A 20,971-nucleotide genomic window follows, 5' to 3' on the forward strand; every position below is an offset into this window, starting at 1 on the left:
TAGGTATTTTGTACTGATTCTGCCTTTTCTTCTATTTTTTGTTAGTGTAACACATATGGTATTCTGTTTAATATTTTCCCACAGGTCACTATGGCTCTTTACGTTTTTCTATTTTCCACCTGTTTTTCTCTTTCGTTTGTTTAGCTTCTACTATAGGTCTTTACAGTTACTGTTGTTTTTTTTTCTTCTGTAGCATCTTTTGTTAAGTCCATCTAGTGAATGTTTTGCCTTACCTGTTAATATTTATCTGTTCTGGTGTTTATTTGCATTCAACTTTTAGACTCACTACTTTCTATTTTTTTCCCTTGCTTCTCATTAGGTTTATATTTTGCTTTACATGTCTTAATATAATCATTGATGGCTGATTTATTCTTTTCATATTAGTTTGTTTAGCTTCTCTTACAGATCTTTACAGTTACTGCTGTTTTTTTCTTTTCTACAGCATCTTTTGTTAAATCCATCTAGTGAATGTTTTACTTTAGATGTTAATATTTATCTGTTCTGGCATTTGATTATTACATGTCTTAGTGCAATCATTGATGGCTGATTCATTCTTTTCATATCATTTCTGATTTGTTTCTGTCAACTGAGTTTTCTTCAGGTAAAGGATCACATTTTCTTTCTTCTTTGTCTATTGAGGCTACATGACTGCCTGAATTCTATTCTTTCCCTTAATAGCTACATTTTGTTCTGGAAGACAACTTATTTACTGTCTACCCATTTGACCTTTTGAAACTTGTCTTTATGCTTTGGTAGGGATAGTTTAAGGTAGTCTTTAAGCTAGAGTAAGCTCATCCCTACTCCTAAGCCTAGGCTTTCTGGTTTCTGTACTACATTTGTCTTCATTTGTTGAGGATTCTCTGATGTGGCTGTTAAAACAGTCTCTCATGTCTGTGCAATCAGCAGTATACTGGGAAACAAGTATTTCAAGTAGGTAGGAATTGCAATGCCCTGGCAACTTTTCTTTCTCTAGTACATATTGTTTTCTTGGCCACGTGAAGTCTTGCCCTACGTATACTTCAACCAAAGTCTTCACAGGACTCCTGTACTGGTTTTAGCATCTCCTTCTTTACATAACTTCATCCTGTTTAGAACAATATCCCACAAATCCAAGATACCACTTCAGTTTTGAACCCAAGTATCTCTCTTCTGGCCTCTACATGACCATGGTTTGGCTCCCTGCTTTGTCATAATCCAACAAGTGTCTACAATTAGACAATAGGTTCAATGCCTGCTTTACCTCATCTTTTCCCCTTTACTTGGGATCACAATCTTTTGTGACCTGTGAGCCAATATCTTCAAATAGTTATTAGGTATGTACATTTCCATTTTTATAAATGTTCATATCAGTGTGTGTAGTTCTGTATGGGTCAATTGTTCACATACATACACACATATACATATATATCAGATTGCAAGACTACATAGTATTTATTTTGCACAAAGAGAAGCCAAGGGTTTTTTAAAATCTGTATACAAAACCATGATAAAGGAAGAATAGCAGCAGATGTTACAATTCTTGATTTTCCCAACCAACCACATATTCTCCTGAGGGCAAGTATTTTCTATAATTCATAAGAATATTGTAGATGATGTTTGTTGGACCCAGAGACAATTGTCTTTAGTTGAGTTCTTCCTTATTCTGGAACAAAGGTAGTATTGTAATTCCTTCCAGTTAGGTATAATTCAGTAGTTCCCCTTTCTTACTTGGACAGAGCCTAGAAACTAATCATTGCCAGTGACTTAGAATTGCTCTGTGTCCATTCTGGATAAAAAAACATTGCTGGCAGGAAAAATCCAGTCTCTTCTCATTCTGTCATGATGGCTGGCAGTGTTCAAAATGATGACATATCAGCTTAGGTTTCTGAAGGTCTACAATGATTGGAGACTTCTTCCCAAATTTCAATGGACAGGCAGTGTGAACAACAATAGCCCTGTGGTTTTTTAAGTCCACTGAGACTTGGGGAGTTGTATGGTTTCACAGCGTAACTACAGATGATTTTGATGAAAGTTTGCTGGCTTAGGTTGATTCTCCAGAAACAGACCCCGAGACAAGAATTATAGAACATGTGATCAATGACAGAAGTGTTCCTCGGACATGCTGTTCAGGAATGGAGGCAGCACAACAGTTCAAGTGTCATCTCAGGCAAACTGCCCACTCGATCTGGGCTGTTCTTGCCAGTGAACTGTGGAATGTAAGTTGTGCTTTGTTGTGAGTTGGTGCTACCTCAAGTCAAAGCAAGAAAGCGGAGCTTTCTGATTCCTACACACGCCACAGTTGCAGAGGAGGGGCTGATGCATGCAGAAGTTGGAGAAAGTGATACAAAGAATCTTCATGAAACACCAGAACAGTGCACTGTTGTGATCCTAGGAGGACACAAAAGCTTCATGCCTTCATTTTTAGTTCTATGAATTGGGAAGACTCACCATTCCTAACCTCTTGTAAGAATGACATGGAGGTAATTGCACTGCAGTGTTACTTGAAATGAGAGATGCTGGTGGTTAGTATCAGATGGAAAGGTCTTTTCTCCCTATATCAGTTTATCATAATTGTCTATGTAAACACTTGTTGTCTGCTCACTGAATTTACCCCCAAACTTTTCCGTTTTCTCCTGCTTTCTCAGCCTCTGAATCAACTTAGAGAGCTTTAAAATTCCATTCTTGTTATTTATTATTTGCTAGCAGCCAGCTGAGTACTCAGACCTGTTTTCTAGACACAAAGACATGGGTCAGAATTGCTTGTTTCCTTGTCACTGCTTGATTTACCTACTCACCAGCCTGGCCTGAGTAATGGTTGCCTTCCAATTTGACTTAGATTGCAAGGCTTTGGGGAGCTTGTCTAATGGTGGTGGCTTTCTTTACCAAGAGAGCTGAATGAGTTACACTGCCTTTGTGCTCTTTTGAAAGGCGAAGCAAATGGAATTTTACCTGTCGTGATTTGAAGTGAAGTTGTGGCTCCTTTTGCTACAATTGATGGTATTGTTTATGCTGATGGTAGACCAGGAAACTCTAGTCTTTAGGTGTTTGGGTGTGAGTGATGAGGAAAGGCCTTTCAATTAGCTATAGGACCAAGTGGCAATTAAGGAATACAGAATCATCCTTCAAATTTTCTCCCCCTCCCTTTGTCATCCCTTCTCTCCATACTCACTGCCCCTTTCTGTGGTTAACATTTATAAACTAAGTATTCCAGTTCTTTGTCTTGATTTCGAACAGCTAGAATGTCTATTATATTGACATCATAGCTGAGGTCTAAATAAACTTCACTCTTAGTTTTAGAAAATCTTTCAACATATTTAGCATTGCTCTAATTGTTTTAGAGTTTAGGTTTTCCTAGAATTTTCTGCCTCCAGTCCTGTCAACCTATTTACCAAAATAACCCATCAAACCACTTGAGAAAATTGATGAGATTGGGTATCTGGCATTGTGACAAGTCCATAAAACTGGTGACTCAACTGAGTTGTTCATTTTTTAAAATTTTTTCAAACTAATAGCATCAGTACCATGTAAACAATAATCAAGCTGTATATATGGTGTTTCCAGGCAAAAATAAACATTCTCACATTGCAATGGAGAAGTCAGTAGTTTTGAAGCTCACAGATAATAACCTTGCTGGACAATTACCTCATGTCATTAGTATTTAGAGCTTTGACACTCCTATTTTATATCATAAGATGATGTTATTATGTCAACACTCGTTTGGTCCTTTGTAGTTTACACAATGTTTTTGCATATATGTCCCTACTTTGTCTTAATGACATTACCATGTTTATTTTTTTTTGCCAGTCCTGGTGCTTGAACTCAGGGCCTGGGTACTGTCCTTGAGCTTTCTCAAGGTTAGCGCTCTACCATTTGAGCCACAGCACCACTTCTGGCTTTTTCTGTGCATGTGGAATGGAATGAAACCCAGGGCTTCATGTATGCTAGGCAAGCACTCTACCACTTGGCCATACTCCTGGCCCCTACATTATCATTTTTAAAATTATTTTTATTTTCTGTAAGTATGTGTACAAAGGATTACTATTCAATGCATCCGTTTGTAAGCATCATGATTCATCATTCTCCATCCTTCTCAATTGACTTTTTGTTTTTGTGTTTTGTTGTTATTATTGTTATTTTCCTGTCCTGGGACTTGAACTTGGCACTTGGCACTGTCCCTGAGCTTTAATACTCAAGGCTAGCACTCTACCACTTGAGACACAACTCCACTTACGCCTGTTTTGGTGATTTATTGGAGATAAAATCATGCTGATTTTACTGCCTTGGCTAGCATAAAACCATGATTTTCAGAACTCTTTCTCTTGAGTAGCTAGGAATAGGGGTATGAGCCACCAGCTCCCTGCCCACCTTTAGAATTTTAAACCATGTTTCCTGCCTTGAGTAAATGAGGGCTGGTTTGTGGCATGTAGTACAGTTGATACGTGTTAATGATAAATTATATTAGGGTTCTCTAGAAGCCATGTTGTCAAGCTTTCAGGGATAATGACATCAAAAGTGCCTAGTGTGAGAGCTGTGAGTTGTGTTTGTAATCTATCAGTGAAAGAGATGCTTCTCAGGGGGCTATTGACTAGACCTGGTTACCAATCCTGAGTCCACTACTCACTCACTGCTAACCTTTGGCTCAGTTCTGTATCACTCAGTCTCAGCTTTCTCATTTGGAAAATGAAGGTTAAAACACTGAGAGCATGCAGAATGGTTGTGCAGATTGCATGAAACAATGTGTGCAAAACACTTACACAGTTCCCGGCACGTAAGTGCCCCATCAAAGATTATTATTCTGTGTGTGGAATGATCCTGGCTAATGGGATTCATTCATTATATTGAACTTCAGACTTCTTTAGAGAGCTTAGAATATGGTAAATAAATGACTTTGAATTTTTCAACTCGTCTAACTCAGTGAAAATTGACACTACAGAGCACAGAAGATTATTGTGTCCAAAGATTAAGCTGACAAAATGAAGGTAGCCAGATTTTCTCTTCATGCCCAATGCCTTTCAATTCAGGGTCAAGCCTATGAGCTGCTACATTGTTGATAGAGAACTGGGTCTCTCACAGGTGCCATGGAAGGTGATGGAGGAAGATAGAAATGAAAGGACATTGGGCAGGGTTGCCTTTTCATTCTTCTTGCTGTCAGGTACCAGAGATTCCAACTGAGGAAATAATTGGGACCAGATTTTCACTAATTTTCTGAGAATGAGGATTTCTAAATGAACGAAACGTTGGAGGTCTTGTCTGCTAAAACAACAACAACAAAAAAAACCTGTCTTCCACAGTATGATTCTACTTTCTTGTCTCCAGTATCTGTCCTGTAGGCTCCCTACCTTGCCCCCACCAGCATTTTCCTGGCCCTCTTTCTTTTTAGCTCCCTGTCTCTGCTGAATGTAGTCTTCTCCCCTTCTCTTGGTCAAAACAATTTCCCTGTATTCTTCAGAGATGGGTTCCACTTCTACTTCCTCATGGAAACAAATCTTTCCTCACTTTCTCACTATGCCAGATTCTTGTCCACCATCATATAGTTCATTAGTATGTCAGCATCTCTTCTCATAGTCCTTTGATTATTTCATACTTATTACTATGCCTCCTTGGCTTATGTTTGCTAGACTTTGAGGTCTGTAGGGATAGGCACTGCCTCATGCATAGCCTGGCACATCATAGGTGCTCCATTGATATCTGCAGGCTGAATAAAGATTAGGCACAGAGAGCTATGGTTGGACCAATGTACTAGAGAAGCAAGAGCTCTGGCTTCTCAGTAGAGGCTGGAGAAATCACTGGGCAAAGAAACCAGAGAGACCACTGAGCAAAATGCTTACCTTTGTAGTAAAATAAGACATGACAGAAAAAGAACATTTATGGAGGTCATAGAATGCACATATATGTTTTATATATCCCATCATCGTTCTCCCCACCCCTAAGAAGCCTATTTTGGGCTTCTTGGGTGTCCCTTATTAGTTTCTCTTTAGAATAAATCTTCTTCATTTTACCTTAGGTCTGATGCTTCAGACTATCTTTGCTTCTTGAGTATACTCTGGCTCATGAGGCTTTCTGCTAGAAACCAATATGATGGAATCCCCATTCCTAGCTTTCTGAAATTGACACCTGTTTCCTTCATATTCCTGCTTCCTGGATCTTCTATCCTCTCTTTTCTTCATCCCTATAATCCTATGGAAATGGAATCTGAGCGTCCTGGATTCCAATCCAGTTTCTCCATAACGTTGTTTATCTGCGTCCACTGAAATGAATGCAGACAAGAGGCCTTGTCTTCTAGTGTTATAGTGAAGACTCGACTTGGGATTCTTCTCCTTCACTACAGGTCCCTCATAAAGTGGTTAAGAAACCTTATAAGAACTCTGAGTGATACTACCATCCAGTCTGACAGTATTGTGGAACACTGACTTTCCTAACATCCTCAGAATTAAGCATACAATGAAAATGGTTAGCCTATTTAAGAGATATCGGCCATTAACCCAGGCAGATGCTCACAAATAATGCCTTGCACTCACTGTATAATAATGAGTGCTATTAAATATGAATGACCTCATTTGTCCTCCTGGCATGTGTGTCCCATAGAGAGTGACACATATGTATATCACCATTTAGCATCTGGAAAAACTATCACCTAGACAGGTTAAGTGATTTTTATCAACTCCCAAGGCTAACTATTAAGTGCTGATCCTTGAGAAGGCATTGTATTTGGAGGATTTAGGCCATAAAAGTTGTAAATTAGTCTTTGGGTAGGGTGTAAAGCCAAAATAGAGAGACAGAATTCGGTAGAGGATGAGTGTGGCAAGACACAGAGGAACATGGAACATAGGAGGAGCTGATCAGGAGCTATGAAGTCAGCCTGTTGGGAGTTGTCATGCCTGAAGGCACAGGAGACGGAAGCCCTAGAGTTTGCTTCCCCAAGTTCAAACACGAGTCTAGTCTGGGACCTAGTTCATGTACTGATCTTTGATCTGGTTAGAGGTGAGGCCTAAGTCTTTGCATTTCTGAGCTGATGCTATTGGACATTGAATTGTCTCCATAGCAAGGTTCTCAGAAGTCCTTGAGTGAGTCTAGAGCAGACCTTGTGCCAATAAGGTTTTTCCTATCTGAAGCAACCTTATATCAATTTTCGTAGTGGACTCGCCCTATGTACTTGGACAAAGAAGGCAATGGCTAGCAATGGAGAATACTGAGTTATACCCAGATCTTAGAAATGGACAAATAATTTTCTTCCTAGCCTATATTATCCACAATTCTACTCTTTGAAGATTGGGGTGTTTCCTTCCTGCTGTAATTAATTCAGTTAAAAAGGAAGAAAGCTCGTTGCTGCTGGTGTCTCTGTGAAGGACAAAGCATGTATTGGTTCACAGTGTTGAAAGAAGTGATTGAAAATAAGTTTCCCTGAAGGTATTTACAGCCAAGAGCTTCACTAAAACATCCACTTCACAGGGAGAAGAGAGAGGGTGAGAGGCTACACAAACACTCTGTCTTCAGCAAGCCAGAGCCAAAACAATGCTAAAATTCTTGGCAGCCAGTTGCTCCATGCTACTTTGCTTTGCCAAGGGAGTGATGAAGGATGCCCAGACTGGAGAGCAAAACCTTGTGAGAGACAGAAAATTATGGCATCGACTTAATGGAAATCTCAAATCTTCTCCCAGAGGCTGACAGCTTCTGTACTCCCATCATACCAGAGTGTTTGTTGAGATCATAGTCAAGTCAAAAGAGAGAGTTCCACAGATGAGGGTCACATCAGGCTGAGAGACAGATGAATCTAATCACAGCTTAAGGAAATAGGCTTCAGAGAATCTGGGTCCGTTTTACCTGATACCCTTGAATACTGCTAACACCATTGTTAACTTGGGATCATTGCTCTGTGAGAATTTATCTGATGAGTAAGATACTGCCCTTCTGAGGTAAGGATGATTTTCAGTAGGGAGCCCCATGCATTCACACAAATGCTCACCTATGGTCTTTTTCTAAGTACATTGAATCTCCAGACATCTGTGATAAAACTAGATACGACTGAGAGTAAGGGATGTTCTTATTCTCTGGTCATTCAACCACACGGAGAGGATCTCATTCAGATCCCAGATCTTCAAAAGGCATCCGAACCTTCATCTCAGAATACAGTTCTATTAGCTTAGCCCTCTCTCCAGCTTCACAAAGACAGTGGTGAGATGCTGTCTTGGGCTAGGGAACTAGGTTTTCAGTAGGAATATTAAATTATCTCATATAGGATGAGAGCCTACCAGTTAAATCCCTGACCATGCCATTAGCAAGCAGAACTCCATACACAGAGAAGACTAAGAATGGGAAACAGTAACCACAAAGCAACTTTATCTAATATGCAGAAATGACAAAATGGATCTTTTATTAGCAGCTTAGAGACAGAAGACCTGCCCATTTAGAGAATGTCACATCATTACACTGAGCTACAGGAAGCCAGTATGCTGCCAGTAGGCTTCCTTTATCTTGACTCTTCTTTGAAGGTCAGTGCAGTTTTGCACTATATAGGGAACCTCAATTAAGAATCTCACACACACTCCTTAGCTTCTCATCCTTGACTACTGATATGTAATCTTTAAAGCTTTACTTGCCATTTCTGTTATTTTAATTCATCTTGAGTATGGAGAGCTATGCATCCAGAGACACCTCTGAACTGTGTACTGTTATGAGACCATTAACGAATGTCTCTAAGCTTCTCTTACCCCCTGGAAATATTCCATCAAGTGTCTTAGGAAAGATTCTGGGTTGAGACTGATCTCTGTTAGTCTCTAGTACTTGGATTTAGAGCCCTATGTTTAGAAACCAATCTCCGGTAACATTACAGCAGCTGGAGGCAAACCTCTACTCTGAGCATTGTGCCTTTCACACATCCAATTAAATATGTAAAGTATGACTTCTGACTAATATCAGCATGTCATGTATGATATTGAATTGCAGCAATGAGCTGAGGTAAAAACAACTGAGTGACAGTCCAATTTTCTGTTCCTTGAGGCAAAGAAACCAGACAGAGCCCTCCTTTCCCTACCCAGTTAAGGCATGAGGGTCCCCAGGAAGGGTGGCAGATGCTGAGGAAGGGTGAGATCTGATTTATTGCTCCAATTAATCATGGAGGGTAAGGCAATCATTGCTGTGGTGTTGGACTTTCTCTGGGGAAAGTATAGGAAAATTATTCTCTTCATTCTTTACGCACCAAGAACATTTGCTGCTGCTTCAAGCACAGAGAGGGTCGCATAAACATCTTAATATTGCATGAAGCTTGTATAAGACTGACTGAGTATGTGATTGCTAAACCTTGACATAAAAAGACATACACAGAGAGAGAGAGAGAGAGAGAGAGAGAGAGAGAGAGAGAGAGAGAGAGAGAGAGAGAGAGAGAGAAAGAGAAAGAGAAGGGTAAAGTTCTAATATACCCCTTCTGTCCCTTCTCTATCTGACTATAGATATAGAAAATATAAATAATATAAATGTAGATATTATAGATATGGAGATAGGTAGACAGCTAGATAGACTCTCTCTCTCTCTCTCTCTCTCTCTCTCTCTCTCTCTCTCTCTCTCTCTCTCTCTCTCTCCCTCTCTCTCTCCATACACATACATACATACTTCAACTAGAGAGGCTGTCCATAATAACTGGGTATTTTGACAATTTTTATTGTAGGATTTTTGTCATGTGCTATATCAAAGCTCATGTTAGGTCAAGCCTAAACACCAAAATCTACTGGCATATTCCCTACTTTTTGTTTTCATAAAATCAGAGCTAGTCTGTCTTCTTTTTCTTCCAGAGTTTGAGGTTTTGCTGTTATATTTCTATCACCCCACAGGAGAGATTGAATCATGGAGTTTCAGAGTTATGGGACTGTGTGTTTTGACTATAGAATTCTAGGCTTTTCCATAGCTCTCAGGGAGAAGGTAGTAGCATCGGGTAGCTGCAGACACACCTCACCCCCCTGAAAGGGCCCTGAGAACAGGTGTATGGGAAAGTATGTGGCCATTCAATGAGTCAAGGAGCAAGCCACAATTCAAGAGGGGTACTTTGTGATGATTCCACAATATCCTCCGAGCATCTTTCTTATAACTACTCTCTTCCAACTCCCACTGCCCGCACAACCGTTACATTTTTTTTTAATGTCCTAGTTGGTTCTATCTTCTCACATAGACTCAGATAGTTCACTGTTTCTCTATTCCCAACTAGGCAAGTTCAAATTATTTCCTGCCCTGAATCACTGCCCTGAATTCCTGGCCAGTGTCCTTTGTCTTTGTCTGTCCAACCCTGGTTCAACAGAGAGATTGTTTTGAAAATACCAGATAACATTTTTAAGACAAAATTCTTACCCTCTAGCCATGTTTGGAATCACTAAATCCTTCCTTTCAGTACTTGTTTAGATAAAAAATACCATGTTTAAGCTGGAGCGTCAAGTCCTTCTGATCTATTTCTTGCCCATGCTCCAGCTTCTTCAACTGCGATGCCCACTGCCTCGCATGGCTCACCAGGATCCACTTGCTGATGTCCTTTAGATTCCTTGAATGGTTTGAAGTCTCTCATTTCTCTCTGTCTTCACACACTGTGATATTTCACATTTCTTGCCCGTCTTTGTTCCCTGTGATTGGATTAGGACCTGGATGGAGCCTTGCCCATCAGCTGGTTGTTGTGCCTCAGCACTTAACAGAAAACCCTGACACCTGATCACTACTCAGTACAGATGTGATGAATGAATGGGTGAGGCATTAAAGAGAGGAAGCAAAGAAGAAAGCCATTGTCTACAAGAGCCCCTTTCTACCCTACTCCTTCCCTGTAGATTCCCTGAATATGCACATAAAGACAGAAGGAGGAGACACTTAAGGAAAATATAAGCCACAGCTTTATTTTATAGGTAATGAAACCAAGGGTCTGAGAAGTCTCTTAAAATCATCAAATATCATACTTATCAACTAGGCCAGGCCTAGAAACAAGTTCTTCCAATATCTGTTCCAAGCATTACTCTTCCCTTGTATTTGTTCATTCCTAGAACTTTAGAGGTAGAAGGAATCTTTCTGACATTTTATAAATCAGGACTCTTACGGAGGCTCAGAGAGACAAATCAATTCGCTTTAGGATAGGTTTTCAAACCTGTTTTTACCCAAATTGTAGAGAACAAGAGTGAGGCAATCCTTGAACCAAAAGCACAGGACTTCAGACTGCATAAGAAGAGCTAGTTGATTCTCCCTGAAACTGGTTGAGCTCAGGTTTGGCAATGCCAGTTTCATGGGTCCTTTACCCTTCTCTCAGTTGAAAGTTTTGTCTAGTATGGCTCCTGTCAGCCTAATTATCCTGTCATTTTAGTTCCCCAGTTAGTCCTGTAAACTGCTAGCAAGTGCCAGGTACTACAAGACTGAGAGAAGTCTCTGGCAGTGTGTGCCAGGGATTTTGAACTCCAGATCTCCCACTGGGTAAAGAGACCTCAAATCATTTACCATTCTGTGCTTTGACTTCTTCCTCAGTGGAATTGGGGAGGTGGGGGGAGGGAGGCCTCCAGGGGTCTAGAAAGTGACTTCACTGGATTACTAGAGAAATGTGCATAAAATCCTCCGGGATTCTTGGAGGAAAGGACAATGTAAATTCCAGACATCATTATTATCCTTGCCTTCAGAAAAAGGCTTCGTTTCAGGTTTAGAAGTTAGAAATGGGTCCTAGTAAGCTTCTTGAGATTCCTGTACTCCCTATAAGACAAGGTCAGGACAATGAGTAAGGTTACCACCTTGGAGTGGCCCATTGGCCCTCAAATCTCCCTTCTTAACTCATCATCAGAGAGGCACTTGTAGGAAGGACAGTTCAGATAAGATTGATTTCCCATGTAATTGTGGCTGGCAGGCAGAAGATTGACTTTGCCCCAGGTCTGAGGAATGGGAACCACAGAGGGAGGCCAGGACAATTCAATTTGTGAAATGCATTGCTGAGGTCTTCCAATTAGTGCCAGGAAGATGTCAGGAACCGAGTGGTCTGGAGTGACTAAGTGTCCCAGAACCCCTACAGATACACTTCATCAGGGGTAGGCAGCTAAGGCTGGGGGATGGCTAGCTTCCATCTCAGGTTCATTCGTGGTGGATGGTCTAGGCACTCCTAGGACTAAGTCTTAGGGATCTGAACTCAAGAGATGAGGTGAGAGATAATGTAGTTTTCAACTCAAACCTTCTTCATTTGGTGTTTTAAGAGAAATTCATTGCATTACCAGACTCTTCCCAGCAGACAGACAGATACTTGAGTGTGAAGAGAACAAAGTTAAACCAAGTGAGATCCTAGGAGCAAAAGAAGTTTCTTCCCCTGTGTCTCAGAGGGAGGACAGATGCCTTTACGCAGAGGAGGGAGAGGTGGTTTAGGGAGTGCACCCTCCCTTTTTCTCTCATCGTTGTTACGTTCTATTTTTATCATCATAGGGTAGAAGAAGAGTAGGTTATACCTCTGGGGGGGCACTTCTCCCAATTTCTACCCATGTCACTTGGCTTATCAGAACTCTATCTGCTCCTCTGGTGGATCCTTCTACCAGATAACCTCCTCACCCTAGGCAGCTCCAGCTGGAGTAGATATGTTATCCTTTCTCTCCTCCTTCTCCACACTTGGTCACTGCATCAATATTTCCTGCCTTGTGAGGCTGCATGTCTCCAAGGCAAGTGATACTGAACTTAAAGGCTTGGTGGAGTCTCAGCAGAGCAGAAAGAGGAGAGAGGGAAAGAGGAGAATACTGTAGAATGATCTTCAACCCTCTGAGTCCACTTGGTAAGTGCTACATTAACACTACCTCATCTTTGTTCTGAGAGAAAGATCTGTTAAGGCATCCATACAAGATCACAGTATCTCTTCATGGCAAAGCTAGGTTCAAATCTAGCAAAGTCTGTTTCCTCTAAGAGTAATAGGAAGACAAGAGTTCATGTCATTTTCAAGTTAGGTCCTTTTCTATTTTCATTGTTCAAGAGATACCATGTGATATTTACAAGAGCAGCCTCTAAGTTCTCCTCTGTTGCATAACCAATACTCTTGCATTCTGTAGCTTAAAACTACAACTTGAGTCATATCATACCATTTTGGTAGGTCAGGTATTTTGGAAAGGGTTAACTGGAGGGTTCCAGCTCAGAGCCATTTCTGAATTCGCAGGATACCTGTTGCCCAAAGCTGAAGCTTTGAGACCTTAGCTGGAGCTAGGGGAAGGGCTTGCATGGTGGCTGACTCATCTGACTTCAGTTTCTTCTTACGTGGTACCCACCATAGGGGATTATTGGACAGCTCTCATGCAACAGCACCGGACTTCTTCTTCTATCCCCCACCAGTATGGGGTCTAAGAAAGGCAAGAAGAAGCCGGAATGCACTCTGTAGCCTAATCTTGGAAGGCACACATTGTTGTGGCCACTATATTATAATTATTAGAATTATTCAAATAATTATTAGAAGCCAGTCACTAATATGACCACCATATTCCAATTATTAGAGCTAGTCCTGTTTGCTTTCAAGGAGAGAGAAATTAAATGTCTCCTATTGAAGACAGGAGTATCAAAGGATTTGCAAACATATTTTAAAATACCATTTAAAAAGACCCATTTTCATGGTTGCCTGCTGCTGCAGGCTCACAGACTAAGAGTAGGATGGTAGAAAGGAGTCAGTTATTTCTCGTGACATCTTCATAGGCCTGTTGAGTAGGAATTTTACATGGGAACTAATGCTCTCAGAAAGAAGTCCTTTTATCCAATAAGGGACCAGCAACAAAAATATATTTGAATGAACTAAGTTTGTTTTCACTCTGAGTGACATAAATTTATATCCAAGTCAATTGCTCAGATCTGTTTAGTAAATGACTTATAGTAACAATGATTTATTTTTTCCTCTGCACAACATGGAGATATATATTTAGGAGTGAAATCACCAAAGAAGTCATCCCTCTCATGGTAATAATTAGACAATTAGAGAATTGACAATTAAAGAATGAGCCAAATTCTGTTTCAAGCTAACTTCAGACAAACCTCATTAGAGTCTTATGAAGGAAGTGATCATTCATGGTATAAAGAAGAAACTGAGGCACAAAGAAGTTATAGGATCGATCCATGTTCAGATAAGGAGCTGAGTGCTGACTATAGTCTCACCTCTTGTACACATCCTAGTAACTTTCCATATACCCCTGGATGGGAAAATGGGGGAAACACAGTGTTTCTCTATTTGTAATAGGACATTGAATCTTCCCTTGGCATCTAGAGGAAGGTGTTGTAACACAGATTCTGCGTTGTAGGTACCTGCTGAGTATTTTTCAACAGGCTCAAAGATGATAAGAATAGGGAAAACACTACATTGAGAGTGACCACATATCTTCTTCCACTGCTCCACTTCCTGTTCTGGAGGGAGGGAGTAACGCTCCAGCAGGACTTCAGAATCCAGTAGAGCTACAACAAAGAAAAGAGAGACCATCTGCCCAGACACACACATTGTGCTTCACTTGTCTTTCCTAAAGAAGTTCTTTCTCTTCCTTCCTTCCTTTCTTCCTTCTGCCCTTCCCTTCCCTTCCCTTCCCTTCCCTTCCCTTCTGTCCTCCTTCCCTTTCCTTTTCCCTCCCTCCCGTCCTCTCTTCCTTCCTTCCTTCCTTCCTTCCTTCCTTCCTTCCTTCCTTCCTTCCTTCCTTCCTTCCTTCTTTTTGTCTCTTTCTTTCTCTGTGTGTGCAGGTACTGAGCTTGAACTCAGGGCCTGGGTACTGTCCTTGAGTTGTTTTTGCTTAAGTCTAGTACTCTACCATTTGAGCTACTGCCTCAATTCTGACATTTTGGTGGTTAATTGGAAATGAGAGTTTCATAGACTTCCTGTCTAGGGTTAGCTTTGAACTATGACCCTCAGATATCAGCTTCCTGAGTAGCTAAAATTACACGGATGAGCCATTGGTGCCCAGCTTAAAGCAGTATTTTCTTTTCTTTCTTTCTTTTGCTTTTCTTTTTTTTTTTTTTGCCAGTCCTGGGCTTGGGCTCAGGGCCTGAGCACTGTTCTTGGACTTTCTCAAGGCTAGAGCTCTACCACTTGAGCCTCAGCATCTCTTCCGGCTTTTTGCTATGTATGTGGTACCGAGGAATCAAACCTGAGTCTTCGTGCATGCTAGGCAAGCACTCTACCACTAGGCCTAAAGCAGTATTTTCTAAAGCACTCCTGGGTGATTATCCTGTGAAGCCAGGGCATCAAACTAATAATGTCTGAGGCATAAATTTGCATACAACTAAAAAGCTCTCTGTGGCCTCACCCACCTCAGAACCCCACAGGTCACATTTCTCAATGCAGAAGCTGTGGCCAGAGAGTCCCTGTGCTGTGTTCAGGTGGCCCTGTTCAAACCTATTTGCAGTCAAGCTTCTGGAGGCATTGGGGACAGAAGCTCAGGGCTACATTACATATGCAACAGCATGTTCTTAGAGCACTAATGCGCTGCCTTGTTTTGGGGGAGAGCAGTAGGCACTATGGATTCAGGCTCCGGAGCTGGGCCAGCCCCGCAAATCCGCATTTTTTCCCCAGCCAGCATGTATTGTGCATGCAGTACACACATTGCTTGGGCTTCCTCTAATATCTTTTTTTGTTTTCATTATGCCTAAATTTGGCCTGCCCAGAGAGCATGATTAAAATGAAAACTGTATTCTAATAGAGCTGGGGAAATGGAAGGGAAAAAAAAGTCTAAAAATAGGCTAAGGAAAGGAGAGACAGAGAGAAAAAAAACCCTCAAATGGCATAATGGCTAAGTTGGTTCAAGCACACACAGTCATTTCTTTTGGAGAGAGAAAACAGCAGTGAGACCCGTGCAGGTGTTTGTATAATCCAGGTCACATCAAAACTCCTTGTCTGTTTTACAAATTCAAAACCCTAGGAAAAATGGAAGCAAACAGTAATAGGAGATAATAAGGAGAATAATAAGTCCGCCTCCCTACCTCGCACAGAGGAGTTTGGTGAGCCAGAAGGTATCTATAATGCACTTTGTTCTCAGCAGACAAATGCTAGATAGTGAGAAGAAAAGTATTGCTCATATCCCTACTCAAAGCCCAATGGGGATGGAATACAAGCACTTGATTTGGGGATTCATTCCTTTCTTTCTCCATGATTCAATAATTCAGACTGAAGAACTCATCTGAAACTTAACTTCCTATAGAAAGTATTGCCTGGTCTTCTGGTATGAGTAAAGTTTTCCAGGTCTAAGTTATATGAATTCCTTTTATTTGCCCATCAAGCAGTAGTTTTGTCCTTATTGTTTTGTTTAATCCATGTTTCTTTAGCCTAGTCCTACATCTCTATGACCTTGGGAATTGCATAGGAGGTGCTTAGAATGAATGAAGAAAGGAGTGAATGAATGAATTTTGGATGAATGGGTGAACAAAGAGCCCTTGGAAGGGTTAGCATTGGTGGCTCATTCCTGTAATCTCAGCCATACAGGTGGTAGAGACTGGGACATTATGATCTGAGACTGGCCTCAGGCAAAATACAGAGATCCTATCTGAAATATAACAAAAGGTCTTAAGTGGCTGAAGTGGTGGAGTGCTTGCTTGCAAGTACAAAGCCCTAAGTTCAAACCTCAGTGGGAAAAGAAAAGTCTCTGGGAAAGTCATCTCAATTCCTGGGCTTCTGTCTCTCAACCAGTAAGTATTGTTAGGTTCTGTTCCATGATGAAGGTGTCCTTCCTGGGATAGAGTGGTTGTCTTGGCCGACATGTGCTTAAAGACATGGCTTAGCCTTGTTGCTCAGGTTTGCAAAGGCCATTAGAAGAGCTGTCAGGCATGTTGCCTGCTCGTCTCTGGTCTTGTATCCCCATCATACCCACAGTGTGACTGAGTATTTGTACTCATTAAAACTGAGACCCAGAAAACCTGAGCTATCCAATTATAACAAAGAAGTTTCTACAGATACCAGGATCCTCCTCTAGGTGATATATAAAATCTTGAACTCCTCCCATCCATCAGATTAGAGTCAAGCAATGAGTAGCAATGTTATATTGTGGTTGGGTACTGAAGGCGCAGTCTCGGATCTCAGGCCCCATTTCTTACTAAAGCTGTACCATTTTGGACTAGTTACTACTTCTCTGTGGCTCCATGCTGTCACTTTGTGAAGGAGAGATGATCCTTTTTCTACCTCCTCGGGTGGTTTATGTGGATGTAATGAGTTAATACACACAAAGACCTTAAAAGAAGCCCAGAGAAGGTACTCAGTACATGTCAGCTGCTTTCAATATTCTCTCTCTCTCTCTCTCTCTCTCTCTCTCTCTCTCTCTCTCTCTCTCTCTCTCTCTCTCTCTTGCATATTCTCTTTTTCTGCCTCTGTACATTTATTCATGAGCTCCCATTCTCTATTGAAACCTGATTCAGCTTTCAAGGCTCAGCCCCTCATACACCATAGATCACAGCCTGTCAAGCTGGGAGGAGCCGCACAGATAATTGAATCCAACCCCCTAATTTTACAGATGAGAAGTCAGAGGCACAGAGAGGCACGTCTAGTTGTTCAAGGTCGCAGAGCCAGCTGCAAACCCAGGGCCACCGACCTTGCAGCCAGGTCTCTCCTTCCAGACTAGTGAGCCTCCCTCCTTGGAACTCAGAATTGTTACTGTTTGCATCTTTCTTCTGGTGCTTGTTCTCTTGCGGCGGCATTTTATTAGGATGTAATTAGTAATCACTTTCAGAATAGTCTCTCTTGGTGCCTCTTAACATCCCCTCCTGCTGGCCATGTTGCTTTGTACAGAGTAGACACTCACTGATGATAATAATAATGACCCATGTTGGATTAGGAAGTCATTGTTTGCTAAATGTTTTCATAAGGCTCCTGTGGTATTGATGGAGACAGGCCCTGAGATATGAATTGCTTTAGCTCCTCTGGAGAGGAAAAAATAATAACAGTTTTAAGGAAAGGAGACTCTTCTCAGAGTCACCCGAAGGAGAACTGCTTCGCCCCAGCTATTCCTGTTTTCCTGAATGAGTGCACCTGTTACTGAATATTTCATGGGGATTTGTCTTGTTTCCTTAACTAGGAGGCTTGGGCCATGTGTTAAGTATTCTTCATCTTCTTTGAGTCTATAGTAATCACAGCAGGTTCACAATATTTATTTGTTAAAGAAATCTGTCATGGCTTTCCACTACTGCTGCCATCCTTTAGGAAATAGTCTGTACACACACACACACACACACACACACACACACACACAAAGGATGTCATTGGCTGTATGCCCTCATCCACTTGCTTCAAAGTCTGTTTCCTTCTTTCTTGTAAACGTGGTTAGAACTACTTACTTCCTTTCAAATTCTGGATGAGGCTTTGAGAACCAACTGGGAATGAAGTTCTTATGGACTCTTTAAAGTGTGTGAACACAAAGTGGCAGAAAGTGGGTGTGGCAACTCCAGAGACTCAGTCTTGGGATAAAGCATCCCAGGATTATATCAGGACACAGATGTGAGAAGGGACATGTGCAAGAGGTGGGGAAGGCACCTACTTAACCCTCCCCTGTTCCCTACTTCCTTGATCTTTGCTAACACCCTTATTTCATGAATGAATGATGTCACTAGTACCCTAATATGATTCACCAAAGCAACTGATTCCAGGTAACCCTACATGACCTCTTCAGTGAATTACACAAGAGAAAACTTTCTACACTAATCTAATAGAAGAAAACTCCAAGGCTAGATCTTCCCCTCTCTCACAAGGAAAAGTGTGTATATGTGTGGGGTGTGTGTGTGTGTGTGTGTGTGTATGTGTAGGAATTTGACACAGTCACAATGTACCCCCTACAGCCTCTTGTTGACAATAATCAGACTGCAAACAGAACTGTTTTAATTAAGTATATAGTACACTAAGAGTAGTTGTTCTCTCAGACTTGGAAAAACCCACATCTTCCCACCTTCTTTTTAAATTTTATTTATCTATTTATTTTTGCCAACCCTGGCGCAGGGCCTGGGCACTGTCTTTGAGTACTTTCTTTGCTCAAGGCTAGTATTCTGCCACTTGAGCCAGAGCAGCACCTTTGGCACTTTTCAGTGTATGTGATACGGAGGAATTGAACCCAAAGCTTTGTACATACTAGGCAAGCACTCTTCCACTAGGCCACACTCCTGATCCCAGCTTTATTTCTAAATAAATTAAGAATGTTCATAATGACTATAGAAATGCCAGGTATTATACAAAGTATTTTTCTTTATGGACGTGGTTGTGGGGATTGAACCCAAGAATTCATGCATGCTAGGTCAGCATTCTACTGATAAGTCATATTCTTAGTCACTAAAATTATGTCCAAACTTTGAGTCTTATGCTCACAACCCTTCAAATTAGCTCTTATTATCTCCATTTGGCACAGAAAAAAACAAAGGCAAAGAAAATCTAATTGACTTATCCAATGTTATACAACAATCTGTCAAATGATAGAAATAGAATTTAAGCCCAATTTAATCTGCTGTACCAGAAATGTCTGAGGTGCCAAAGTCAGTTGATAGCACACTCTGGATTTCTTTGTTTCACTCCTAGTAGTCTAACTTATGCTAGATCCTTTCATTCCTTCTGGAATGGCGCAGAGAGTTTCTTTTTTGTTTTTCAATCTTGTTGCCAATAAAAACATATTTTGGGTTTAACTTTTTTCTATATATTTTTATTTAATTAATAGAAGGGTTACATTATATTCACCAGCTAGAAGGTACATTACTTCACATATATTGATACCCTTCCTCATGTCTTGGTCCCCATTTCCTTCTCCCAATCCCCACCCCTCATCTTGTTTTCCCCCCTTCTCTATCTGATTTCAAATAACCAAATATGCATATATACAATATATCAGATAACAAGGTGAAATACTGTAACAATATGAGATAGCCAAGGGACAGCAAAAGAGATGAGAGATAAAAGAGAACATTAAGGACAACAATTACTCATTATATGGCTTTTGTTTCTATATCTTGAAGGTCCTTTCATTTAGTGTTATCCTATATGGCCTTATATGTCTAGGTTTTGCTCTATTGTAAATCTCTGCTAGGAGAGCCCAAGGTTTCTACTGATTATGACAAATGAGGGAAAGCATTAAGCCTATGTTCCTTTAAGTCTGGCTTACTTCACTTAATATGATTTTTTCTAAGTCTTTCCATTTCCTTACAAATGGGGCAATATTCTGACAGCAGCATAGAATTCCATTGTGTACAAATACCACATCTTGTTGATCCACTCATCAACTGAGGGGCATCTGGGTTGGTACCATATCTTTGCTATGGTAAATAGTGCTGCAATGAACATCGTTGTGCTAGTGGATTTAGTATGTCCTTGTTTCTGGACGACTGGGTAAATGCCAAGTAGTGGAATTGCTGGGTATAGGGGAGCTCTACATTTAGTCTTTTGAGGAACTGCCATACTGCTTTCCATAGTGGTTGAACAAGTTTGCACTCCCACCAACAGTGTAGTAGTGATCCTTCCTGGCCACATTCCCTCCAGCATCCATTGTTATTAGATTTCTTGTTCCTGGCCATTCTAACTGGAGTGAGGTGGAATCTTAGAGTTGTTTTAGTTTGTATTTCTTTCATGGCCAGAGATGTCAAGCATTCATGTGTCCATAGGTCATTCTTATTTCTTCTTCAGAGAAGACTCTCTTTGGCCCATCTTTTAATAGGATGGTTGCTTCTTTGGAGATTAGTTTTAGAGTGATTCAATTTTTTGAGCTGTTGATATATTTTATATATGAGGCATTTGTCTGTTGTATGGTTGAAGATCTTCTCCCACTCTGTAGGCTTTCTAGCTAATTTGCTAGCTATGTCCTTAGCCATACAGAAGCACTGCAGTTTAAGGCAGTCCCACTTATCCAGACTTTATCTGAGTTGTTGTGTTTCTTGGTCCTTATTAAGAAAGTTTTGATCTGTGCCAAGAAGACCTAGTGTATCTCCTATTCCTTCTTTAAAGTTTCCAGTGTAACTGCTTTTACCTCGAGGTCTTTGATCCATTTGGAGTTAATCCTGGTGAAAAAGAAGGATTCAACTTTAGTTGTCTGCAGGTGCTTAG

This window comes from Megascapheus bottae, chromosome 7, assembly GCF_031878675.1.
Source record: "Megascapheus bottae isolate mThoBot1 chromosome 7, mThoBot2.hap1, whole genome shotgun sequence".
Lineage (NCBI taxonomy): Eukaryota > Metazoa > Chordata > Mammalia > Rodentia > Geomyidae > Megascapheus > Megascapheus bottae.